Source organism: Tiliqua scincoides, chromosome 1 (genome assembly GCF_035046505.1).
Source record: "Tiliqua scincoides isolate rTilSci1 chromosome 1, rTilSci1.hap2, whole genome shotgun sequence".
Classification (NCBI taxonomy): Eukaryota; Metazoa; Chordata; class Lepidosauria; order Squamata; family Scincidae; genus Tiliqua; species Tiliqua scincoides.
In genome coordinates this window covers 198,803,322-198,831,207 of record NC_089821.1, presented here as the reverse complement: position 1 = coordinate 198,831,207, position 27,886 = coordinate 198,803,322, and the positions used below count along the sequence as shown (strand labels likewise).

Below are 27,886 nucleotides of genomic sequence, written 5' to 3'. Positions count from 1 at the left end.
CTCTTTCCTGGCTTTTAAAGCAATGGAAAGCAGGCAGTTGCAGAATAAATAACTACAGAATATAGATTAAATAATCAGTATTATGAAAAAATGGAAGGATAAAAGGGGCTTGCCAGTGATCTCTGCTAGTTTCTTTCTATTCCCTTTCTTTTAATCCTTTATGCCAGGGGTGCTCACACTTTTTTGGTTCGAGAGCTACTTTGAAACCCAGCAAGGCCCAGAGATCTACCCTCCAGGGGGGCAACTTGGGGGGTGATGAGAAGAAGTAGGGTGACTCCATGTGTGGGGCCACGGGGAGGGGTTGGGGAGCCCTCCAGGAGAGCAACTTGGGGGGGTGATGGGAAGTGGGGGGACACCAGGTGTGGGTCCAGGGGAGCGGCTGGGGAGCCCTCCAGGGGGGCAACTTGGAGGGGTGATGGGAAATGGGGGGACACCAGGTATGGGACCAGGGGAGGGTTTGGGGAGCCCTCCAGGAGAGCAACTTGGGGGGGTGATGGGAAGTGGGGGGACACCAGGTGTAGGGCCAGGGGAGCGGCTGGGGAGCCCTCCAGGGGGCAAACTTGGGGGCAGCCCCACACCCTCTTCCCTGCCCACCCTCCCTCCGCCCCGAGGCGCCTGCTCAGCTCACCCTCTGGGAGCAGGAAAAGTTCTCCGAGGGTGCCGCAGGGCTGATCCCAGCCTCGGGAGTGTTTCCGAATGAACACACACTCGGTTCTTTGGATTTTTGGAGAGGCAAACAAACAGGCGACAGGACAATTCAAAGGACTTCTAACGTTTTACTCGTTTGCAAACGGGGCCCTCCACAAACACACACACGTGGAGAGACCCTAAACAATTACAATGATGCTGGTTTTATAGGATGGTCTAGGTAGGGGAGGGGGGTACAAGAGCACACAAAGAGAGCAAAACACATCCATGGTAAGCATGAGAAAAATAACAGACCACCAGTTCCACAAACATTTGGCTTGGTTATCAGATCAACATCTTGATCCTCAGGATGTTCAGGAGGGCAATTCGATACGCATCGGCAATTTGTTTACAGAGATATCCGTTACAAAGGATCTGGTACTCTATGCATCCCTTTTATTTGTTTATGGCCCTTGTTTATGACTTTCTGTCTTACCCTTGTGAACATACCACAGCTAACTTGTTCTCTGAGAGAGATTTTTAGATGCTGGCTTTTGGTCAGAGAAGAGCCTTATGGGTGAACTGGGCATCTTGGGATATTTCCATATTGTGAGCTGGGCATACTGGTATCAGGAGGAAGGCGGCGACGCAAGGCAGCGCAGCCCAGCCGCGCCGCGCTTCCTCCCGGGCTCCCCTTACTTGTCCCCAGGGAGGAGGTCTCGGCGGCGCCTCCGGAGGCGCTCGCCCTCCCGCCGGCCGCAACCTCGCAGCGCCCGGCTCCCGAGGTGGGGACGGCAGCGCCCTTGCGGGACAGCAGCAGCAACTAGAGCGTCCCCGCCGGCTACGGGCTCCCGCGCCGCCTGCCCGCGCCGCTGCCCCCGGCTTCACCGCCCCAGCTGCACCGCCACCTCCACGCACTCCTTCCAGGGGTCGCCTCCCCCGGCAGCCTCCTGCTCCCCGCCAGGCTTCATGGCAGCTGCTTCTTGGCCGGAGTGCACTCGCCTCTGTGGTCGGGCGGCGCAGCTCTCTCTGCGCTGCAACTTTTTCAGAGCTGCTGCTGCTGGAGGCGGAGAAGGGAGCTGCCTCCCCGGGAGGAGGCGTCCCTCCGCTGCGGCCGTGGGCTCCCTGCTGCTCCGCTCCCCAGCCCTGGCAGCAGCTGCACCACGGAGACCCGGACTGATGCTGCAAGCCCTGCTCGGCACCGCCTCCCAGGCCAGAGTGACGGCGCTCTCCAACCATCCGGGCCCCGCACCGAGCTCACCCGGGCTGATTGATTGATTGAAATCATTGATTGAAATCAATGAAAGGGGCGGGAAAGAGCCCTGGAGCTTCCCGATTGGCCCGCCATGTTGAAAGGGGCAGGAAAGAGCCCCGGAGCTTCCCGATTGGCCCGCCATCGCATCCGGGACACTCGGCGGCGCCGGGCCAATCGGGAAGCTCCGGGGCTCTTTCCCGCCCCTTTCAACATGGTGGGCGGGAGGCTCAGCGTGTGATCGACCGGATTTTGCTTGGCGATCGACCGGTCGATCGCGATCGACGTCTTGAGCACGCCTGCTTTATGCGATCCTGAGCTGAAAGCAGAGGAAAGGCTATCTATTGGGTAAAATGGGAAGTAAATCTTGCTGTGGTCTTGGTCCAGGACTTGCTCCTCTCCTCCTCCACCATTCCCAGACCTTATATCAAGATCTTGGATAATGTCTTGCAGTATGGATAAGTGTAAACCCTTGTAGCATACATGCTGATACTGAAGGAAGAGCGAAGAACAATTAAAGGAGGAACCGAACTCCTGAAAGGCGGCTACTGCAGCAGTCTATGGGAGCAGAGCTGACAAGATCCTTCAGCTTGAACAGGGGAGGCTGCTGCAGGACATGGGGTTTGAAGTCCAAAGCTCTGTGGACTTTCCACTGACAGAAGGAGCATTTGTCAACAGAAAGGCCCACACTGCCATCCTTCAACTTGAACAGGAAAGGTTGCTGCAGGACATGGGCTTTGAAGTCCAAAGCCCTGTGGACTTTCCACTGACAGAAAGAGCATTTGTCAGCAGAACGGCCCACAGACACAGTGGGAACACATGCAATGCATTTGGCAGCGTGAAAGCAAACATTTCTGTAGTCAAGAACATAGACCGTAAGAGTAGTCAAGAACATAGGAGGAGGGTTGCGATGGATGTTTGGACTTCAGGGTGACCTGCCTGCTTGATGTGAAGGTTGCAGATATCATGTCTCATTTGGATAAACTAGTAGATAGTGCTGGGGAGGAGGTAGTGGCTGTGGTGCATGTCAGCACAAGCAACATGTGCGTAATGTAGTAGTTGGGCAAGCCTGGTGGCCAAAGTTAGGATGATAGGTAAGGAGATAAAGGATGGGTCCCCCAAGTGCTATTCATTCCACACCCAGGGCCAGACTGCCCAAACTAGGCCCAAACTGCCAAAACAGACTGCAGTTCATTTGGCCAAAGGTAGTGGTAGGAAGGCAGTGTGTGAAGCATTTCATGGACTTTGTTGCAAACTTCCAAAAAAGTTCAACAGGTCTGTCAAATTGTGTGAATCATTCTTTTTTAACCAGATCTTAGATATCTCAAGGGCACTTCTGTTATACCCATCAATTACAGAAAGCCCTTGAAGTGAAATAAACATTTGCTTTCCAATAAATCAGTCTCCAGCACTTGGTTGACACAATGCATGCAAAGTATCATTGGCTTCCTCTAATACCAAGGGGGAATGATTTTTATACATTCCTTCCGTTGATTCTCATTTTACCATGACTCATAATGCTAGGAACTGTTGTCACCGTTGTGTCGCCGTAAATCAGTTTCAGTGATGGAGCCACCAGACAAGTACCTGTTCAAATACAAGGGAGTTTACTTCCAACCAGACCACCTAGACCAACCAGACCACCAGAATACCTAGATTCACTGGAGGATTTTGAAATCAGAGACAGCGATGTATTCCTAGTCACGTATCCCAAATCAGGTAAGACTGGAAGCATTTTCCTGAGAGAAAAACCGATTTCTATTTGTTTCTGTAGTTAAAACCTTCTGTATTAACGTCCCTTAGTCTTTCAGTGCCATGTTTTAGACGATTATTTCTTTAGTCAGTGTTTTGTGTCACATGTGTTTTAAGTAGGACAGTATGTGCAGTGGCGTCAGTAGGATTCGTGTCACCCAGGGCAGGAGGCCAGCACATCACCCCCATGATGGGCCTTCCACCCCTGCTGGTTTTTTGGTTAGATCTTTCGGTTGAACACAGAAATTTCAATACAGTTTATTTTATTGCATTCTGCGTGAAATTACACATCGATTGATATATAGCATGATGGTATTATTACTATAAACTGCAATTTAAGCAATTTTGGTCACTCGTGGTGCCCCCCCACCCCCCAGGGTGTAACGTTACTACTACCTTATTGGTTCCATGCTGTGTCATAATAACATCTCATTGGCTCTTTGAACAATCAGTCTCGTTGGTCTGTTTTGAAGTAAGAAAATGTACTTTTTGTTACATAAAACAGTTGCATTTTTGTTTTCTGGTTTTTTGGCCATAACTTTTGATAGAATGGAGATATTTCATTCCAGTTTTTTTTCACTGCATTACACTGTAAATTACACAGCAAATGGTATATAATATGATGGTATTAGTCCTACAAACCATGATTTTTGGTTACTAGTGGCGTCACTCCCCCGTGCGTGTTACCCAGTGCGGCCCACACACCCCCCACTCCGCTAGTGACAGCACTGAGCATGTGATTAGGAGCAGAAGCAACACAAAGATAAGTTGCTACATCTAACTCTGCCTTACCCCATCAAAGCCCTTCATGGCGATTCACATTCTCCTTCTATGAATTCTTACTATCATTTCTATTTCCATTGATAATGTGGTGTATGGCATTATTTCACTTTGTTTATTTTTATTAATACTATGCCATATTGAAATACAACAATGCTTTAGAGTTGGACATACTCCTTGTCTTGCAGCTCCTGCCTCAACATTGCAATTTCTGCTCAATTAGCCCTCTTCATCCACCACTGAACTGACCCCTAAAGACATGTTACTGCAGTTGCTGAAGTTCAGCCCTTATTACTCTTGATATCAGGCCCGACCCTCCCTTGGACAAGGTGAAATGGTTGCCTCAAATGGAGAGCGTGGCATGCCAAGCAGTGCCATGTAGCCATGGGCACCACCCACCCAGCCTACCCACTGCCTGCCCACTCTGTTTTCTGTATTTCACCTGTATTTCACCTCACCACCAGCTGTCTCTACCAGGACCCTACATAACTGGCAGCATCACAGCCACTGGCACTGCACTTCAGGGTCGGGGCAGCTGCATGTGGTGCTGTGGGGAACCGCAGTGAGTAGTGCTGGAAAGAGGGCATGGAGGAAATCCTATGTATGTCTACTCAGAAGTAAGTCCCATTAGAGTCAATGGGGCTTACTCCCAGGAAAGTGTGGATGGGATTGGGCTGTGAGTGCTGAGCGAAGCAGAGTGCTATAAAATGCTGCATCAGGCACCTGCAGGAGGGGGCTGTGCCGACTCGGCTTGCTCTCTGTCTTCCTGTGTTGTGAACTTCACTGTTATCATTTTGACAAAGGGTGGCCAAGCCATATCACATGTGCCACTAGTGGACACTTTCCAAGTGGCAAGCACAAAGTCGCCATGTCTTTTTGAAAAACATTTAAATAAGAGCAACAAAAGAGCCACAGTAGTTTATAATAATAATAATAACAGGTATTTATATGCCGCCTTTCTTGGTCTTTATTCAAGACTTTATTCAAGGCGGTTTACATAGGCAGGCTTTATTTAAATCCCTTATTAAATAGGGATTTTTACAATTTGAAAGAAGGTTCTTTCTTTCAAGAACCACTACATTCAGGTGTTTCATTCCGATCTGGCTTCACATTCTGGCCTCCATCCTCCCACGCTCAGAGCAGATGGAATCGCTCAGCTTCAGCTTGTCAGCTGCTCCAAGGTCGCACGGTGCCGGTGGCCTCGAACTGGCGACCTTGTGGATGTTATCTTCAGGCAGACAGAGGCTCTACCCTCTAGACCAGACCTCCTGCCCTTATGGTTTGCTTTATTTCTTAGCTCCTCCTTCTACAGCACACTTCCAAAATTCTATCGCTGCAATGGGTGCACTCAGGGCAGCCACACCTACTCTGCTTGATTTGCTCTGGTTGGAAAATGGGCAGAAAGGAAGGAAAACAATGATGGACAGGAGAGAAAGCCAGTGGGTCAGATGCTGGTGACCTGCCTTCTGCTATCTGGTGGGTTACTAGCTTACCCAAGAAGGCTGCTACTGGTGGAGTGCTGAAGAGGTATGGGGAGGGCTGTAGAAGGCCATGGGGGCCGAGCGTGGCAGCGCAGAGATGGCCCATGAGATGAGCAATGCCACCTGGGCAGAGATTCCATCTTCAGGAAAATATTCACTAAGATCATCTGCAAAGAGATCTTAACTAAGAGGATGAGAAGGTGGGCAGGCAGAGGGAGGATGGCTGTGCTGTGCAGAGGTGTGATGGACCCCAAACATGTTCTGCTGACCTGGACTAAAGGTCCATGAGAGCCACCGTTCTGGCCTCACCTGCGGTCAGTCAAATACTTTTGGAATGCCCCAAATAGGCACCAATCCTCCCCTGTTTCTTGTTGTGTACCTGTGTACCTTCTGGCATTTGGAGATATACTGCCCTGGCACTTGGAGGATCAATTTATCTATTGTGGTAATTGCTAAAAGTGACATTATAGTGAAGTGGCACATTCAAGGTTCTCCGCATAAAAAGTGGCACACTGTAGGTTGGCCATCCCTAGTTTAGAATGTTGGCTCTTTGGGGCAGAGAACCTTCTGCTATGGCTTATGTTACTCTTTAAAGTACAATGTACATTAGTGGTATGAAAAGTTGAATAATCTCATTTCAGGCACTGTATGGACTCAGCAAATTTTGAGCTTGATTTATCATGAAGGTCATCGAGATGGAACTGAAAACACAAACTTAATAGACCGAGTACCATGGCTGGAATACAATATCAACAAGTTAGATTACATCAGTCTGCCATCGCCTCGTCTCTTTGCTACTCATTTGCCCTACTTTTTAGTTCCAAAGGGGTTGCGGAGTGGAAGAGCAAAAGTAGGTCCTGCCACTAATTCTATAAATTTAAATTGTTGTTCTCTGTTCTTCTAACATAACACTTCATTTCCATTGATAGTATTTCATGTTATTTTTCTCCCTTTCTTTTCCGTTTTGGTATAAATGAAAGACTCTTAACTAAGGAGAAATCACACATTGCCCTAAATATGTAGTTTGGCTGCAGTGCTTGTCCTTTCAAAGTTCCATAGTGGTCAGAGATGTAGTGGATGTCTCATCAGCCTTGGGCGTAGAGTGCTTGGGGGCCCAGTATTTCAACTGTTCCTGCTGCATTATGGCTTTGACAAAACTTGCACTGGTGCAACTACTGTTAGTTCCAAAAGAGATTCCATTCATAATCAAATAATACTGTATGGTTGCAGGGAGGTCCTGTGCCGGCTATTCAGTTGGGCCTGCCTTGGTTGGCTAAGGCAAGCTATCCAGGACAGAACCTTAAGGGTCCTGCCTGGGCCTTAATGTGAGCTTAGGGCAGCCACAGACATGGCCGGGGGGGGGGGGGAGAGGGGGTTTAAAAATCTGAGGCTCCCAAACAGGGTCGGAAACTGTGCTTCCGTTTTTCTGGAGCACTTGTCCCAACATGTTGAATGGGTTTTTCTTGTTCAGTTTCTTTCAGCTGACTGCTTTTCTTCAAGCCCTGCCTGGCACTTCTTTCTTTGAGAGCTGCCAAAATTGTTTCTCTTTTCCCTGTTTTGTGTGCTGATTAATTCACTGCACATTCCAGGAACACAACCCGCAATGATGAATTCAGCCTACTGATGTGATTCTTGTGTGGGAACAAGCCATTATGTTCCTTGTCACTCTTAGTCACCTTATTGCCCAGTTTACTATTTAGCTTCCTTAAAGATGCATCACATCTTATATCGATGTCATTTGGTCTTGTGATAGATGAACACCAGCTGCAAGAATCAACATATCTATTCTTGATAATGTAGTGCTAGTTGTGAATGTGCATTTCAATAAATGCTGGTAAAACCTGAATAGGTTCTAGGACCAGGGATGACTTTGCCAGAGTTAATTTGCTCTTGTTCACTTACTTCTGGGGAAACCATTCACTGATCAGGAGGAGAGCCACCATGCAGACTGTTGAAACATTTCTCCCTATGCTCTTAGATAACTAGACTGAAATGTTTCTCAGACTAAACTGACATATCCACTGCAGAGTCTTCTGGGGCGATTTTGGGCCTCAGCAACAGAGGACTGCCTCTTCCACACGCATTTCTAAGAAGGTGTCATTAGCTTCCACTACCTGAACTCCATGAACTTAGAGGAGGCCAACGCTGGCACCCAGGGCCGAGGGAATGCAAGGGTGGTACACCCAGGGCCAAGGGAATGCAAGGGAGAAGCCAGGATGATGAGAGGATGGGCCAAATAACAGGAGAGGGGTCAGGGGATAAGGAGGCAATCAATAAGCACAGGGTTGCCCATATAAAGCGCCAGGGCAGGCCAGTGATGACAGCCCATACAGGCGAGGCAGCCCAGCTGGAGATAAGCCAGCATGCCTGTGAGTGCTGAGCAGGAGCGTGGCTAGGGAGGAGAACTGCGGGGGTTGGAAATACCTCCCTCTTTTCCATGTCTGAGACCTCTATTGCTCAGGGCTGAATTTCCCAGGAGTCCAAGAGCTTCCATCCCAGTGGTGCCTCCAGCGCTTGGGGTCACCAAACGCCCCCCCCCCAAGGTTCGGCAACCCCAGAGCAGCACATGCCACCCTGACCTGCTGGACTCCGCTAAAAATGTTCTTCGTTCTGCATCTAGTCCTAGGGTGACCTTATTCAATTTTCATGAGTGGTTATTAACCATGATGGCTACGTGAACCTCTGGATGCAGGATCAGTATGTCACTGAGTATTATGTGCAAGGGAGGAACCGCAGGGGAGGGCACTCATCCCCTGCTTGTGGGGAAATCTTCTGGTCATTATTATTATTCACTTCATGTCATGACTATTACTGAAAATAATTTTGTCATTTGCATGGGGGGGGGTGTCAAAAATTTATGGGCCTTGGGTGTCAAATGACCTAGCTAGGCCTCTGCTTTAAACTACTCAACTTATATCCTAGCCTCTAACTATACCAATTTGCCTTTAGATCTGCACTAACATTGATATCCAAACAACTTATCTCCTGTTAGTAGCATATATGTCCTGGCTGGACCACACTGAAGGCTGGTGTGCTTCAATATCCTCTTCCTCACGTATGAAGAAATGAAGAAGGTAAGACTCGGCACAAGTATTTCTGGCCAATCCTATTGGGCCTCTGTGTATTCTGCTGATGCAGAGCATTTACATCCATGACAAACAGTGATGTGCTGTAAAGGGCAGACTGGCTGCCACCACAAGAGGTAAGCAGCTATATCTGCACAACTGTGGGAACCCCAATGTCCCGCACAACTGGCAACAGTTGCTGTGGGAACCCCAGTGTCAGTATGTTGGTGTGGGGGTGGCCAGCGGGTGGGAGGAATGGTGGGGGTTTGAGGAGGAACAGAGCAGAGACTGGGGTGGAAGTATGTGTGTGTATCAAGGTGGTAAGGGGGCAATTACAGTGGCAGCAATGCCACTGATTTCATAATCCCCTTCCCAGCCTTGATCCAGTGAGGTGCAGTCAGGGACGGCAGGGGAGGCAGAACCTCACTTAACACAGCAAGTTTTAAAAAACAAAAATGTACATTTTGCCTTTCTGAAGCTGCTCCTTTCTGCTCTGTCTCTTTAAAGCAACACAAACACAAACACGGAAGGAACAAGCAGAGCTACTGATCAGCTCAGTCACTATGGTGACTTACAAGGGACAAAACAGGCAGGGATGCTTGTGGAGTTAAAGCCACCAGGGAGAGCTACCTCCATTGCCCAAAAATAAAAAAGACAGATCTTGTGTCATCAGTCTTTGGGGAAGCATCAGGCAGTGGCGGACCTCCCATTATAGACAATGGGGCAAATGCCCTGGGCCCGAGCTTTTAGGACCCTGTGGAAGCCTATCTGAGGCTCCCAACAGGGTCGGAAACTTTTTCTGGAAGCACAGTTTAAAACTTCAGGAAGCTTCCCTAACACAGTCTACGATCGTGTGAGGTTCCGTAAGCATCAGGTAAGCCGGGGGGGGGGGGGATTTGTGCGTGGGAGGCCCATGACATCCTGCTTGGAGGGTGCCATCACGGACCTTTGCCCCAGGGCACAGGAATTGGGAGGTCACCACTGGCATCAGGAAGAGTTGCTTTGAACCAGTTAGGCTGCAATCATGGGTGTCTTCCAGTTTTGTTTTTTTTAAAAAGCATGGCAGCAGGCTTCCAATCCAAAAATAGCAGGATGCCTGCATCAGCAAGCTCTGAGGAGGTAGAGGGAAGAGTTGCTTCTCTTATGTTTAAAAAAAGCCATGAAAAGGGAACCTGCACGAACAACTGCTCTGTACAGCAGCTTTTCGGTTGCTTCAGGGGGCCTGTACTGAGCTATCCTTTATTTCTGGAGGGAGGGGGAAAGTGAGTGTTTATTACCTCCCCAGACCTAGATCTCACTGCGTGTCACTGCCTTGATCCACCTTGGTCCACTCGGATTTGCTCCAGCTTGAGCAGGTCTCAAGTAACTTGAGCAGGTTTGAGTACACCCATCACGGCAACAGAGGAAAAAATGTTCTATATGGAGAAGGCTTCTGAGACCCAAAACCATTACCCCCCTCAGACATTGGTGCAACTGGACTGAAGCCAGAGGAGCTGGGGAGAATGAGGCTCTCCACTTCATATCAAACAACATACAAGAACCATCTTTATTTTGACCTTCAACCAAGCCTTTTCCAAAGCCTTCAGGATCCTTTGGATCCTGGAACATAGAAGCAGTTGGAAAAGTTGATGAAGTAACCCATATGCAAGGATATTCAACAGCAATTCAACAGGCAAACCAAGTGGAGAATGTTATAGAACTGACATCAAGTACACAAGCAAAGTTCACTGCCAATTGAACTTTCAACCTCTGAGATATTGTTCATTATCTTTCTTGTTCTGTGTTCTTAGGTTATGTAATATAACCCGGTGGTAACTGACTTGCTGTGAAAACTTTTGTTCATTTCAGGATCTGCAAGGCAGTGTATTGAAAATATGCAACTTCCTGGGAAGGAGGCTGACTGAATAGGAAGTAGAGGTTGTGGACAAAGCTACATTTGATAAAATGAGACTGGATCACAGAAACAACTATGAGAACTTTAGTTCTGATTTAAGTGATTTAAGCAAAGGATGCTTTCTTCGCAAAGGTGAATGAATGGAGATTCACATTTCAAATAGCACCAGTTGTTACAAAGCCAGCACTAGTCCTATATTTCAGCATGATGGGCAAGAGCTCATCATAAACATAGCAATGACTATGAGGCTTCTCTGTATAATACAAGGTTCCATATGGACACTGTGTGGGAAGAGGTGGTGGTAGCTGCAAGAGAATTGGCCAACACCTTTACTCCTTTTGGCTCAGCCTCAGATTTGCCAGCCTTTGCCAGCCAGGAAATCTGGGGTGAGGTGCAATTGGGGTGAGGTGTTGTGTAACTTAGGCTGACAGATAGCGACTGGCCATGGTCAGCAAGCTTCATTGACGAATGAATTCATTTGGGTGGAAAGACAGAATAAATACGGTTTAAATAACTGTTAAAAAATGTGGAGGTTCAAATGCAGGTCTTCACCTGGCATGCTTCTTGTCAGTGAACAAAACCAAGTTCTATTTTAAAGGCTGAATTTAAAGGGAAACCTTCCTTCTGGGATTCCTGCACCGGATGGATAATGTGGGGTACATCATTAGTTGTAACTGTACTAGATAGTGTCTTATATTGTGTCTCTATAGATCTTATTAGATGTGTGGTCACAGTTAGAGAACTCTGAGCAATATAGAAGGTTTCTATAGCAAAGTGTTCACCTGGACATTTCCGTCCAGGAAGAAATCCCTGGGACTACAATCATTTTTCAGATGCCAAGTTCCATACTAACTTTTGAAGATGTAATGTAACTCATCCAAATATTCTTTTATCACACTTTATACCCTAACCCTTTATACCCACTTTATGGGCTCTTTACACACCATTCAGATATTTGAATTGAAGGCAATTCCTTAATAACTCATTGAATAAGATGCAGTTTGCAAACTGATTCTAGTGCAAACACTTGAAATTAATGCAGGCACTGTGATGCAACCATTTTACACACATCTGACAAGTCTGTATGATACATGCTACTGAGCAGTGTCAAGAATGTCATGTGCCTTTTTGTTGCTCACACTTGGAATCAAATTGTTCAATATTTGAAAAATATTGCTGTAAAGCAATAAAGCACGTAAAAGCACATTTGCACTTCCTCGAGAGTCGGCTGGACCAGCACAGGGACACATGCCGGCCTGTGGAGGCTGAATCCAGTGTCGGCGCCGACTCAAAAGGGGAGACTTGTGTTGGCCAACACAAGGGTCTGGGGAGGGTGGGCAGAAGGCAGCAGGGAGAGATTCCGGGTTCCGGGTGCACATAGCACATTGTACAGTGTCTGACTCTCTTTTGTCTATTTAGACTGTAATTCTATACAGGTCCAGCCTTGTTATACACAGATTTTTTTATACACGGATTTGACTCAACACAAATGGCCCCTGCAAATGAGAAGGAATGTGCTGATCCCTGGAGAAGGGGAAAATGCACCCCTTTAAAATCATAGTTTAAAAAACTGCTTTTTACTGTTGCAGAGACAGTCATGCAAGTGATTACAGGTATAACCTAAGTATCCACAGATTCCACAGATTTTTTTATCTCAAAGCTGATGAGAAGGGCACTTTAAATTAAAGGAAAACAGTAGTTTAATAATGTGAGAGAGGGCAGGCGGCTGACAATCCATCAATCATTCTCTCTGCAGGCTTCACTCCTCCCTTCGCCCTGAGCACGTGAATTATTATTAACAGTATTAATAGGCTACTATTAATATAAAGAAGGCTAAATGGCAGTGATTATCACCTCCATTCTTTCCCCCTCTCTGGGGCTCCTGGTGAAGGGGAAGGATTGCTGCCTCCTAGCTTAAGCGCCTGGAGAGAGACAGATTGACTCTGTGCATTACAAAGGTCAGCAAGGCTGTTTTTAAATCACCAGAACCAAGAGACTTTGGGCACAATCCTAACCAGGTCTACTCAGAAGTAAGTCCTATTTTGTTCATTGAGGCTTACTCTCAGGAAAGTGTGGTTAGGATTGCAGCCTTTGTCTTTTAAATTGATTTGCTATATAGTGCATTTTTTGCCATCCAAAAGTTCTTGGAAGGGAACCCTAAGGAATAATGAGACTCAACCTGTATGCACTTTCCTGAGAGTAAGTTCTATTGAGCACAATAGATCTTCAGAGTAGAGGCACACAGGATTGCACTCCTGGACGTGCCTTCTACACATCGTCTTCTGAACAATTTGATTCCAATTGTGAGCAAGAAAAAGGCACATGACATTCTTGATACAGCTCAGCAGCACGAATTGTACAAACTTATCAGGTATGTGTAAAAAGGTTGCATCACAGGGCCTGCATTAATTTCAAGTGTTTGCACTAGAATCGGTTTGCACCAATGATTTACTAAGGAACTGCCTACAAATAGATATTAGATGGTGTATAAAGGGCCCATCTAGTCAGAAAGTACCAGAAAGAAGTTCCTGTGCTTGAGGATCTGAATGTCAGGATCCATAGACTGATTAGGAAATTCCAGGAGACAAAAGAAGTTTCTCTGACCGGTTTAAAGGAGCTCTTGGAAGGTAAGCATCTCCCATCAAAACATATTAGTGAAGAAAGAGCTTTACTGAATTATAATGACAGAAAATCTTGTGACAGAATCTTTCAAGGCAACATGAAAAGTTGTTCACATTAAAGTATGCTTTACTGGTTTTAAGGTGCCAGAAGTCTTACATTTTTGCTGCAACAGCATGACATGGTTATTCTTTGAGAACAAACTAATTTCTCCGTTATGGACTTGATTACTTCCTGGAAAAAGAAATGGAATATTGTTGCTGTTGCTGTTTAGATGAGTCTCTGGGACTGTACCTAGAATGTTTACTATCACATTGCATCTCTCAATAAATAATCTTGCTGATTTAGAAAACAATCCTATGCATGTCTACTCAGAAGTAAGCCATAATGTGTACAATGGGACTTCTCCGAGGAAAGTGTGCATAGGACTGCAGCCTTAAATAATAACTGGAAAATATCTTACATGATTATCAGGATTAATGGCACTCTGTATTTATGATCCATGAAGATTTGTCACTAATGTTGGAAGTGGTATTATTTGAAAATGTAGTACGAAAGATATCCCATTCTCAAATGATGCAGAGAGGATCCAAAACAGGTTAGTCTTTTAACCTAAAGATGGTGGTAAGAAGGCAGCGTGTGGTTTCATAGGCTTTGGTGCAAATGAAACATTCCCCCCCCCCAAAAAAAAATGAAACAAGTCCACAAAATCATGTGAATCATTCTTTAACCAGAGTTTAAGAACCTCAAGAGCTACATGATCAATTACAGCAAGCCCTTGAAGTGAAACAGATAGCATTGATGTTTGCATTCTGGTCAATCCATTTTCAGCACTTGGTTGACACTGCATGAGAAGGAACATTGAATGCCTCAATACCAAGGGAGAATGATTTTTATACATGCCCTTTCTTAATATTCTACCATAATTCATAATGCTAGGTACTGTTGTCACTCTTGTATCACTGTACCAGTGGTGTTAGTGATGGACCCATCAGAGAAGTACCTGTTCAAATACAAGGGGATTTATTTCATACCAGACGTGGTTACAACTGAATACCTAGATTCACTGGAAGATTTTGAAATCAGAGACAGCGATGTGTTCCTAGTCACATATCCCAAATCAGGTAAGACTGGAAGCGTAAGTCAGACTTCTCTTTGTTTCTGTAATAAACGCCTTCTGTATTAACTTTCTCTAGCCATTCCGTGAGAACTTTCAGACAATGATTTCTTTAGTCACCGTTTTATGTGAGTCCGAGCTGAAGCAACACAAAGAGAAATGTAGCAACCCTGCCAGAGTCCTACCACATCGAAGCCCATCATGGATCTTTTCAGTCCTAACCACAAGCTACTTCCAAAACTTGGAAGAAATACCTTTGATGTGAATCAGCTGATCAAAGTACTTTGGGCTGATAATTCACATTCTTCTTCTATCGTTTCTACTTCCATTGTGGATAATGTGGTGCATGACACTATTTCACTTTATTATATTATTATTAGTACTATCCCATATTGGAATACAACAATGTTTTCGAATGGGCATACTTCTTGAGGTGCAGCTCCTGCCTCAACATGACAATTTTGACCACGTTTTGGGCTGTAGCCCTCTTCATTCACCCCTGAACTCACACCTAAGGACATGTTTACTTCAGCTGCTGACATTCGGCCTTTACTACTCTTGCCTTCAGGTCAGACCCTTCCATGAGCGAGGTGAAGTGATTGCCTCAAGTGGAGGGCATGGCATGCCAAGCAGTGCCATGGCACCCTAGGCAGCACCCTACTGGCCTGTCCACTGCCACCTCTCCTGTCTCTGCCCACATGCACCTTCTGCTGCCTGCCCTCTCTGTGTTCTGTTCCTCCCTCTCCCCTCTGTCGTGTCACCACCAGCTGCCTCTAGCCAGGGCCCTGTTTAACTGTCATCACTGCAGCCACTGCCACTGCACTGCAGGGTCAGGGGGCATCCACATGTGCTGCTGTGCGGAAGAGCAGTGAGTGGAGCTGGAAAGTGGGCAAGGAAGGAAATTAGTGCTGAGTGAAGCTGAGAGGGTAGAGCTCTGTGCCATACCGTACTGCCTCACGCAGTCACCTGTGAGAGGGGACTGTGCTGACTTGGCTTGCTGTCTATCTCCCTGTGTTGTGTTCTTCACTACTGTAGCTTAGACTGTTGGCTCTTTGGAGCAAAGAAGCACCTGCTTTGGTTTCTGTTGCTCCTTAAAGCACCCTCTACATCAATTGTTAGAAATAAGCTGAATGATATTCTCTTTACAGGCACTGTATGGACTCAACAAATTTTGAGCTTGATTTACCATGAAGGTCATCGAGATGGCACTGAAAACACAAACTTAATAGACCGAGTACCATGGCTGGAATACAATATCAACAAGTTAGATTACATCAGTCTGCCATCGCCTCGTCTCTTTGCTACTCATTTGCCCTACTTTTTAGTTCCAAAGGGTTTGCGGAGTGGAAGAGCAAAAGTAGGTCCTGCCACTAATTCTGTAAATTTAAATTGTTGTTCTCTGTTCTTCTAACATAACATTTCAGTTCCATTGATAGTATTTCATGTTATTTTTCTCCCTTTCTTTTCCATTTTGGTATGAATGAAAGACTCTTAACTAAGGAGAAATCACACATTGCCCTAAATATGTAGTTTGGCCACAGTGCTTGTCCTTTCAAAGTTCCGTAGTGGTCAGAGATGTAGTGGATGTCTCATCAGCCTTGGGCATAGGGCTGCTTTGGGCACAGTAATTCACCTGTTTCTGCTGCAGCATGGCTTTGATAAAACTTGCACTGGTGCAACTGCTTTAAGTAGCGCAACCTGTTTCACATCTACACAAAATGCCAGCCACTGTCTTGTCCTCCCCAGCTGCCACCACACATGGCAAGCAGAGAGGCATGTGTGGCAGGGGCTCTAGGATCTACACCAGTCCTGCTAAGACAGTGGAGTCATAGCCAGAGGGGAGAGGGAAGGGCAGGGGGAGTAACTCAGTAGTTCAGGGGAGAGCATGAGGCGGGGAGCAGGCTGGAGGGGGAGCATCACAGTGGCATACGCAGACTCCAGATCCTATCCCCCCAAATTTAGCCCTGTGGCCTCCTTAATCTCTTGGATGTAGAGCAGCTATAGAGCTGGCACAGGTCTGTCTACCAGGGTGTCTACCCAGATGTAAGGGACAAGTTCTCTTACCTGGAGGAGTCTCCCTGGTTGCCCTCACCGTAGCACGCAGTGCATACCTGCATCATGTAACTGGTGGTCAACTGGTGGTCAATAGAATTGGGGAAAAAATTGGGTATCCCAGCATCCCAAAATGGTAGAATTTGAAAGGACTGTTCAAAAGGACTGTACAACATGCTGTTTTTGAACAGGTTGTTTGGCTAGCATCAATATGAGCCATGCCATTTGTCCAGCCTGAATGCATATTTTCCAGAGCAGAATCCTATAGGAGCACAGCTCTTGTGGTGTTCAATGATAGTATTTATTGGCTCTCTCAATGGAAGCAGTGGCGTAGCTAAGGGGGTGCAGGGGGTGGCAGTTGCACCAGGCAGCAAGCTTAAGGGGGCAACAAGCTGAGCTTGACACTAGTGATCAAAATTGTGAAAATCTTGGTATGTATGAATAATACCATCATGTAATATATCATCGGAAAAGTAATTTAATGCAGAATGCAGTGAAACAAACTGCACTGGAATATCTGTATTCTATCAAATGATATAGCCAATTAACCAGAAAATGAAAACACAACTGCCTTGTGGAACAAAAAGTGGATTTGTTTAACTCCAAACTGCCCTATGAGACTGATTGTTCTGAGTGCTAATGAGATGTTATTAAGATACAGCATGGAACCAATAACTTTTTATTTATTTACATAATTAAATTTGATTTTGTCATTCGGGGGGCTACAAAATCTTCTTTGACCCCACGTAGCAGATATATGCCTTAGCTATGGCACTGACTGGGGGGAAGCAGCAGAGGAAGTGGGTTGTGAGCTGCTGGGTGGAGGAGGTGGGTTCCTCCCAATTTTCACTTTTTAAAAAGCCTGGGCGTGATGTCAGTTCCGGTTGTGACATCACTTCCAGGGCAATATTTTGAACTTGGCACCGGGCTACACATAAGAACATAAGAACATAAGAACAGCCCCACTGGATCAGGCCATAGGCCCATCTAGTCCAGCTTCCTGTATCTCACAGCGGCCCACCAAATGCCCCAGGGAGCACACCAGATAACAAGAGACCTCATCCTGGTGCTCTCCCCTACATCTGGCATTCTGACTTAACCCATTCCTAAAATCAGGAGGTTGCGCATACACATCATGGCTTGTACCCCATAATGGATTTTTCCTCCAGAAACTCGTCCAATCCCCTTTTAAAGGCGTCTAGGCTAGACGCCAGCACCACATCCTGTGGCAAGGAGTTCCACAGACCGACCACGCGCTGAGTAAAGAAATATTTTCTTTTGTCTGTCCTAACCCGCCCAACACTCAATTTTAGTGGATGTCCCCTGGTTCTGGTATTATGTGAGAGTGTAAAGAGCATCTCCCTATCCACTCTGTCCATCCCCTGCATAATTTTGTATATCTCAATCATGTCCCCCCTCAAGCGTCTCTTTTCTAGGCTGAAGAGGCCCAAACACCGTAGCCTTTCCTCATAAGGAAGGTGCCCCAGCCCCGTAATCATCTTAGTCGCTCTCTTTTGCACCTTTTCCATTTCCACTATGTCTTTTTTGAGATGCGGCGACCAGAACTGGACACAATACTCCAGGTGTGGCCTTACCATAGATTTGTACAACGGCATTATAATACTAACCGTTTTGTTCTCAATACCCTTCCTAATGATCCCAAGCAATTGGCCTTCTTCACTGCCGCCGCACATTGGGTCGACACTTTCATCGACCTGTCCACCACCACCCCAAGATCTCTCTCCTGATCTGTCACAGACAGCTCAGAACCCATCAGCCTATATCTAAAGTTTTGATTTTTTGCCCCAATGTGCATGACTTTACACTTACTGACATTGAAGCGCATCTGCCATTTTGCTGCCCATTCTGCCAGTCTGGAGAGATCCTTCTGGAGCTCCTCACAATCACTTCTGGTCTTTACCACTCGGAAAAGTTTGGTGTCATCTGCAAACTTAGCCACTTCACTGCTCACCCCTGTCTCCAGGTCATTTATGAAGAGGTTGAAAAGCACCGGTCCCAGGACAGATCCCTGGGGCACACCGCTTTTCACCTCTCTCCATTGTGAAAATTGCCCATTGACACCCACTCTCTGCTTCCTGGCCTCCAACCAGTTCTCAATCCAGGAGAGGACCTGTCCTCTAATTCCCTGACTGTGGAGTTTTTTCAGTAGCCTTTGGTGAGGGACTGTGTCAAACGCCTTCTGAAAGTCCAGATATATAATGTCCATGGGTTCTCCCGCATCCACATGCCTGTTGACCTTTTCAAAGAATTCTATAAGGTTTGTGAGGCAAGACTTACCCTTACAGAAGCCATGCTGACTCTCCCTCAGCAAGGCCTGTTCGTCTATGTGTTTTGAGATCCTATCTTTGATGAGGCATTCCACCATCTTACCCGGTATAGATGTTAGGCTGACCGGCCTATAGTTTCCTGGGTCCCCCCTCTTTCCCTTTTTAAAAATAGGCGTGACATTTGCTATCCTCCAATCTTCTGGTACCGTGGTCGTTTTGAGGGACAAGTTGCATACCTTAGTCAAGAGATCTGCAACTTCATTCTTCAATTCCTTAATAACCCTTGGGTGTATGCCATCAGGGCCCGGTGACTTATTGATCTTTAATTTATCAATGAGGTCTGAAACATCTTCTCTTTTAACCTCTATCTGACTTAACTCCTCGGTCAGGAGGGGCCGTTCGGGCAGCGGTATCTGCCCGAGGTCTTCTGCCGTGAAGACAGATGCAAAGAACTCATTTAATTTCTCTGCCATCTCTAAGTCTCCTTTTATCTCCCCTTTCCCTCCCTCACCATCCAGAGGGCCAACCGCTTCTCTGGCGGGTTTCCTGCTTCTAACATATTTGAAGAAGCTTTTATTATTCCCCTTAATGTTGCTGGCCATGCGTTCCTCATAGTCTCGCTTGGCCTCCCCTATCACCTTCTTGCATTTCTTTTGCCACAGTTTATGTTCCTTTTTATTCTCTTCATTAGGGCAAGACTTCCATTTACGGAAGGAAGCTTCCTTGCCCTTCACAGCCTCTCTAACTTGGCTGGTTAGCCATGCGGGCACCCTCCTGGATTTAGTGGAACCCTTCTTTCTTTGCGGTATACACCTCTGCTGGGCCTCTATTACTGTTGTTTTAAGCAGCCTCCATGCACTCTGGAGAGACTGGACTCTTTTTACCCTCCCTTTCAACCTCCTTCTAACCAGCCTCCTCATTTGAGGGAAGTCCGCCCGTCGGAAGTCAAGGGTTTTTGTTAGAGATTTGCCTGGTATTCTTCCCCCAACGTGCACGTCAAAACGGATCGCAGCATGATCACTGTTCCCCAATGGCTCAGTAACGTTTACATCTCTAACCAGGTCCTGCGTACCGCACAATATTAAATCCAGAGTCACCTGTCCTCTGGTGGGCTCCGTGACTAGCTGATCTAAGCCACAGTCATTTAGCACGTCAAGAAATCCGGTTTCCTTATCGTGACCAGAACACAAATTGACCCAGTCAATATGAGGATAATTGAAGTCCCCCATGATTACAACCCTGTCCTTCCTTGTCACCTCACTGATCTGTTTCCTCATTTCAAGGTCCCCATCAGATTTCTGGTCTGGAGGACGATAGCACGCCCCCAGTATTACATCGCTGCTCAAGCCTGGTAATTTAACCCACAGAGATTCTACGGTGGAGTCGGACCCACCTTCAATCTCTACTTTGCTGGATTCTATCCCTTCCTTAACATAAAGGGCCACCCCAGCCTCATTTCAAGGTCCCCATCAGATTTCTGGTCTGGAGGACGATAGCACGCCCCCAGTATTACATCGCTGCTCAAGCCTGGTAATTTAACCCACAGAGATTCTACGGTGGAGTCGGACCCACCTTCAATCTCTACTTTGCTGGATTCTATCCCTTCCTTAACATAAAGGGCCACCCCACCTCCAACACGCCCCTGCCTGTCCCTCCTGTAGAGTTTATAGCCCGGGATTGCGGTATCCCACTGATTCTCCGCATTCCACCAGGTTTCCGTTATGCCCACTATGTCAATATTTTCCCTTGTCACCAGACATTCCAGTTCTCCCACCTTTGCTCGTAGACTTCGGGCATTCGCATAAAAGCATTTATACACGGAATGCCCCAGGATGGGCTGCTTATTCGCTCCTTTGTCCCCGCATCCTCTCATTGTGCCAAACTGTCTATCACATCCCATCTCCCTACCTTTCCCAATTTCTTCTCCTACCCTACCTTTGTCTTGTTGTTCTCTAACCTCCCCATCCTCATCCCATAGGGATGAGGAGTCCCGAACCGGATGCCCCTCGGCTCCTGTCGGCCTTCCCCCAGGGATTAGTTTAAAAGCTGCTCTGCCACCTTTTTAATGTTATGCGCCAGCAGTCTGGTTCCATTCTGGTTCAAGTGGAGCCCGTCCCTCTTGTACAGGCCCCGCTTGTCCCAAAATGTTCCCCAGTGCCTAACGAATCTAAACCCCTCCTCCCTACACCACCGTCTCATCCACGCATTGAGACCCCTGATCTCCGCCTGCCTAGCTGGCCCTGCGCGTGGAACAGGTAGCACTTCAGAGAACGCTACCTTTGCGGTCCTGGCTTTCAGCTTCCTGCCTAAAAGCCTAAATTTGGCCTCCAGGACCTCCCAGCTACACTTGCCCACGTCGTTGGTGCCGACATGCACCACAGCCGCTACCTCTCCCCCAGCACTGTCTACTAGCCTGTCTAGACGAGAAGTGATGTCCGCAACCTTCGCACCAGGCAGGCAAGTCACCATGCGGTCCTCACATCCGTCGCAAACCCCCCTCTCTATGTTTCTAATAATCGAATCCCCCACTACAAGAAGCCCCCGACCCCCCTCCCGCCGAGGAGTATCCCGAGTGCGCTCGGATACGGGCCCATCCCCTGGAGAAGGGATCCCCCCTAGGGAATTGTTTCCCTCCTCTCCAGGATGACGTCCTCCAGTCCCGAGACTTCCCACCCGGGCAGCCGAGGAGCTGCACGCCTGAGGTTGGGACGAAGCCTGATCGTCCCCGGAAGTCTCCCCACGGTCCTCCTCTGGCTGCCTGCGCTTCTCCAGGTCGGCCACCAAGGCTTCAAGGGAGCGGACGCGTTCCCTGAGAGCCTGGAGCTCCTTGCACCGAGGACACACCCATGACTTATGCCCCAGAGGCATATAATCATACATGTGGCACTCGATGCAGAACACTGGATAGCCCCCATCCTGCTGCTGGCTGTCTGACTGCATAGCTTTTTTGTTGTTGTTGTTTTATTTAGGGGTTCTTTTAAAAACCGTACACTGGATAGCAGCCCTTTTCTCTAGGGAAGAGGAAGGGCAGTGTCTGGGGCCCTGGCTTCCTTGCCCTGCTGCTGCTGAACTCGCCCAGATGCTAAACTCTTGTGCCTTACCTGGCACTTAGTTCCCAGAGGCACTTGGTTCCCAGAGGCCACACGCGTCTGCAGAGAGCCTCACGTGATGGCCTGCCTAGCTTTATACTCCTGGCTGGCTCCTCCCCCCTCCTTCCTTCCTGATTGAAAGGGGGCTGGCCTTCCCAGGTGAGTTTACAAAAGCTCAGGAAGGCAAATGGCTGCTGATGGGCGTGACCTACTCTGCAGGCTCCTGAATGGACTGCTTGGATTAGCCTAATGGGGCTCTTAATGGGTTGGGAATTGGCCCTTCCTAGGTCCTTTCCCTCCTAGTTCTGTTCTCTTAGGCTGGACTGTTTTTGTAACCTCAAGCTAGTTTTTATTTGGGTTTGTTTAATTATTTATTGCTCTCTAGATCCTGTGTCCCAATTTACTGACCTGTTTGGGTTATGTTCTAACTTAGATTAGGTTTAACCTGGGTTAAGTATAGGTTTAATTTAAACAAGTAGAAAACCTGCTTTTCACTTTATCCTCCTCCCTTCCTTCGATTAAGTGCTACCTTAGGTGTAGAAGCTACACAATCATTATCTGTGCCACTGAATGGAAGTAAATCGTGAAATGGAGAAGGCAGTTGCAAAAAAGCAGATTATGGGAAATCCAAGAGTCACAAAGGCATTGACCAAATCAGGGAGAACTGAAACAGTATATACTGGTGCAATGAGGTGCCATTGGGTGCAATCCAGTCCCTTCCAACTTTCCAGCTCTGATGCAGCCACACCAATGGGGCAAGCGCTGCATCCTGCAGTGGGGGGCAGTCATGGATGCCTCTCAAGGTAATGGAATGTTTCTTTTGTTACCATAGGGTCACACTGCGGCTTCACTGGCCTTATGACGTTGGATAGGATTGGGCCCTTTTACAATCAAGTTTTGAAGGACTGAGGAGAGATTTGTAAATGTGAGAACAGTGACCTGAGTGAGATCTTCTCTAACCAGAAAAGACAGTCATAGTCAAGTGAGGAAGAAGGAGAATTGAAACAAGATAGGAAAGCAGTTTCTTTTCCAGAGTTAAAGCTCTGACATGGGTGTTGTGATAAAGCTGAGAGATAGCAGGTCACCAGGGCTATAAAGCATCAAGGACAGCATCAGAAGTACCAAGGAGATAAGAGCACAATTCTTAGGGAAAAAATTTCCTGCCAATCTCTGATTTGGACTAATATAAAAGGTTGGTGATTAGAATATATATATATTTTAATTCCTGCAGCTTATTTATGTGGCCAGAAACCCAAAGGATGTCTCGGTCTCCTATTACCATTTTTCCAAAGTTTCAAAGAAATTGGAAGATGTAGAAGACTTTGATACTTTCATGGAGAGATTTTTAGAAGGGAAAGGTAAGAATTGTTGGCTACCGCATGACGAAGCTCTGTTGTTCCTCTGCTTGCTTTCTCCTTTGAGAAAGAGAAAGGACCATAGATGATTTTGCCAGAGTTAATTTGTCCTTGAGCACTTATTTCTGAGGAACCCGTAAACTGATCAGGAGGAGTGCTGTCCAGTGGACTGCAGAAAGATTTATCTCTATGCTGTGCAGTTTGTCTGACATGTTCACTTGTATATGTTCTTTGTTATGCATCTACTCCTAGAAAGACCTGGTTCAGTTTTCACCCATTTCCTTTTTCTGAGCAGTCTTCCTTTCAGTTGTCAGTAAATCATGAGGCTGCACAACCTGTTCAGCTGTCCTAAGTGGACACATCAGTCTAGCTATCACGATTAAGATTGCCTGAAATGATGGCAGTTTCTTTCAGTTTATCACCATTCATTCCATGTCTTCAAAGCACAGCACAGGCATCATCTCCAAAGTCCTTAGATGTCCTTCAAAATATCTTGTAGGTAGATCAGTATTTTTAATCCCAAATTACAGCTGCTGGGCATTAGGTGTGGGGAGCTAAGGCATCAGAACATGGTCACGGCTGAGAGAAATTTGAATTCTCCAACTTACATCAAAGCCTTTGATACTGCACCTATTTGCCTTTAGATCGACACTAAGTTTTATACCAAACTATTTATCTCCTACCAGTAATATATAATTCATGGTTGGACCACATCGAAGGCTGGTATGCTCACAGGAATGACTTCAATATCCTCTTCCTCACATATGAAGAACTGAAGAAGGTAAGACATGGCACAGTTATTTATGGCACAACCCGATTGGGCCTCTGTGTTCTGAACATGTGTTCTGGAAATGCCGAGTGCTTTACAGTCATCGCAAGCAGTGACACGCCATAAAATGCGGCCACAACAGGCAAACAGCCGTACCTGCATGATGCAGCCACCGAGGGAATGCCAACATGGATGCATTGTCATGGGGATGAGAGGAATGGGGACTGAAGGAAGAACGGGGTGAAGACTGTTGTGTGCGTGTGTGCATGCATGCACATGTGAACACCAGGAATGGAGCAATACTGGTGGCAGCTGTGCCACCAATTTCATATCCCCCTTCTTGGCCTTGATCCATCTACTCAGGTCCATTCAGATTTTCTCTGGCAAAGTAGCTTGCATGGGTCTGAGCAGACCTGTCAAGGCAGCAGAGGATTTCCCTGGGGCAAGGGGAAAAATGTTCCCTTAATTAAGGAGACCTCTGAGACCTGAAACTCCCCCCGGGAGTTTCAGTGTGCCCCCCATTGGCACAGGTGCATCATCACGTGAAGAATTAGGTAGGATGGGGTTCTTTGCTTCATTTTAAACAACACACAAAAACCACCTTTATTTTGGCCTTTCATCAAGCCTTTTTCAAAGCCAATTTGGTGCCCCCCTCACCTCTACCACCAAATGGAGAATGTTACATTATAGAACTGACATCAAAGAAGTGAGCAAAGTTCAGGGACAATTGATCCCCAGCCTCTGAAATAGTGATCATTTTCTTTCTTGTCATATGATATTAGGCTATTAGGCTATGATACCCTATTGCAGATTATTTGCCTTCAAGACTTTGTCCAATTTCAGGATCTGCGAGGCACGATATTGAAAATATGCAACTTCTTGGGAAAGAGGCTGACTGAAGAGTGCGTGGACGAGGTTGTGGACAAGGCTGCAATTGATAAAATGAGACAGGATCACAGAAGCAACTATGAGCACTTTGGTTCTGATTTAATTGATTTAAGCAAAGGACGCTTTCTTCGCAAAGGTGAATGAATGCAGGTTCAGATATGAAGTACTGCCCAGTCATTACAAAGCCAACACTAGTCCCATATTCCAACAAGATGAACAACACTGGAATGATTGTGAGGCTTCTCTGTTAAATTGAACAAGGTTGCACATGGGGACTGTGAAGGAAGAAGTGGTGGTAGCTGCCAGAGAACTGGCCAACTCCTTTACTTCTTTTGGCTCAGCCTCAGATTTGGCAGCCCTCTGTTCCCATGCAGTAACCAGATACCTGGGGCTCATGCTAGAACAGGATACATCAGCAATTGGAAAATCAATAGAGTTGTAGGTTAGAAGTGTCCAGAGAATCATATGGTTGTCCAACCACTGAGGACAGGAAGAGCAGCTGAAATGTTAATACCTTGAGCAGACAACTCTCTTTTTCTCTTCCTATTCCATGGCTGGAGAACTGGACTATTGTAAAGGACTCCTTAGGAAGTGGCAGGGGCTGTAGTAACTCGAGAATTGCTGAGGCACAAGCTACATCTCCTCTGAGTCCCTGAGCTGGCAAGGATGGAGACAGTTAGAAAGGTGGTATTGTATTGACTTGGATCTCATGCCTCCTAGTGTGCATACCCTACCTCCAGTGGTAAGGAGAAAAGCCCAGCAACCTAGGGAAGGTACCAGGAGTGTACTAAATTAAATCCAAACACTACTATTTTGGGGGCTCTTTTCATGTCCCCTGTGAAAGTATTCCTGTTGTGATCTTGTGTCAGTAACCCTAAGCTTCATCCTTGATAATTGAGCAACAGAATTTCCTGTGTCTTAGCCAGCAGCCTGGAAACATTTCCTCATGAACACTGCTTTGATTTAAACACTATATGCTTTTATTTGACACTATGTTGGCATTTCCCTCCCCTCCCCTTCAAGTACAGAAGTTCTAGATATCCACATGAACACAACTATTCTCTCTCTTTCTCTGCTTCTGGGCCAGGTACTGTTGGAGACTGGAAAAACACAATGACTGTAGCCCAGAGTGAACGGTTCGACAGTGTTTTCAAGGAGAGGATGGAGAAGCTGCCCTTCAAGTTTTGCTGGGATATCAATGATGAATTATGAGCCTGCCCTCTGCTGGAAAGAGGAACATTTATGTATGCAGTGTGTACATGTAATCTGTATTTGTTCAAAAGAAAGATCACTGAAATCCTAGCCAGAACTGTGTGACATCAAATTCTGAAACATGGGGAATTGCTTTCTAAATGTTGTACTACCATGTAGGTAAACTGCCCTTTGTCTGGGCAGCATCCATGGGATTCCTACCCATTTGTATCTTCTCACAAGAAATCTGGGGTTTGCAGTGGGGTGAGGGATTGGGTGACTTTGCCTGACAGAAAGCCACTGGCCCAAGGTCAGCAAGTTTAATAACTTCATCCAGTGCTTTCTGTTCATGCTCATAAGTATCACATATCTTTCTGTGTTAATTAACTTGTTTATTCTGTAGTTTTGCCTTTTGGAACACTTGAGCATGTTGAGTGAGAGGTTCTAGCATTTTCCTTCTTTAGGTTTGTCTTATCTCCTAAGGGTAGCCAGAAGTTGACTTTCAGAGGGCAATGGGGACATGTGCCCATTTAGTGCCAATATATGAGTAGGGAGGCTGGGCAGCTTGCACACTGTTACTTCTGCTGTTTATTTTGAATGGTGAATGACCAACAATACTCGGGGCAAATGCTACTCTAGTATATCTTTAACTAAATTAACAAACACTTTCCTGGCCTTTAATCTGATGGAAAACAGGCAGTTGCAAAATGACTACTGCTTATAAAATATACAATAAACCATGTAACAGTATCATGTAACAATGGAAAGGGAAACTGGCTTAGACAGTCATCTGTCAACCCTCACCCAGACCCACACTTGGAGGAAACCCCCTCCAAAGGGAGAGTTTGGGGCTCTACAGATGATCCCAGCACCTATGAAGAACTGACCACTGAAACACTCATGTCCTTCATGGAGGCTTGGGGTTTCCCAGCTTCCCATAAAATCTTCCCAGCTTCCCATAAAATCCTCCAATAATCTCTCCTGTGCTTTCACTGGCCCAGTAGCCCTTCCTTAGAACTAACCCCCAGGCCTCCTCATCTTTTTGAGCTATCCCCACTTCTGGCTCTTATAGTGCAGCCTTGGGCTCCTGGCCTGCCTATCCTGCATCCACCTCTGGTCTACCACTCCAGGCAGTCTTACCTCCTGAGCTGTGAATAGTCCCTTATTCATCTCCCATGTAGTCAGAGCACTACAAGAGGGTCCCTATTTTCATGTGTGAAATCTTGGAAGAGATTTGCCTCACCTCTGATCTCCAGGGTAGACTGCGAATGAGGCTGAATGAAGCATCCCAAGCTTTTCACCAAGGGTTCATAGCTCACTGGAAGAGCATGCAAAAGCTCCCAAGTTCTCCAGGTAGGAAAGAGAAGATTTTCTGTCTGAAATCTTGAGAGCTGTTTCCTATCAGTGTCAATGGAACTGTTAGAGGGCTAGCTGACTCTGATCCAATAGGGTCTGTCCCCAGACGACAGGAATCAAAACAATTGCACAGCGCTTAGGGGGTACAGTTTCCCCACTATAGTGGGGTCTTTTGATCCTGAATGGAGCCACTGTGAGATGACATTACCAACTTTAAAGAAAGCTTTATTGAGTACATCTCAGCAAAGAAAATGGCAAGCTAAGCCATTAATACAACCACATCCTAGCGCCCTACTCATTATCTCATCTCA

General features: G+C 46.6%; 1 pseudogene; it reads left to right on the top strand.

Annotated features, from left to right (window-relative positions):
• Window positions 1–2,686: 2,686 nt before the first annotated feature.
• On the top strand, window positions 2,687–27,291 carry LOC136646861 (amine sulfotransferase-like; annotated as a pseudogene).
• The last annotated feature ends 595 nt before the right edge of the window (window positions 27,292–27,886 follow it).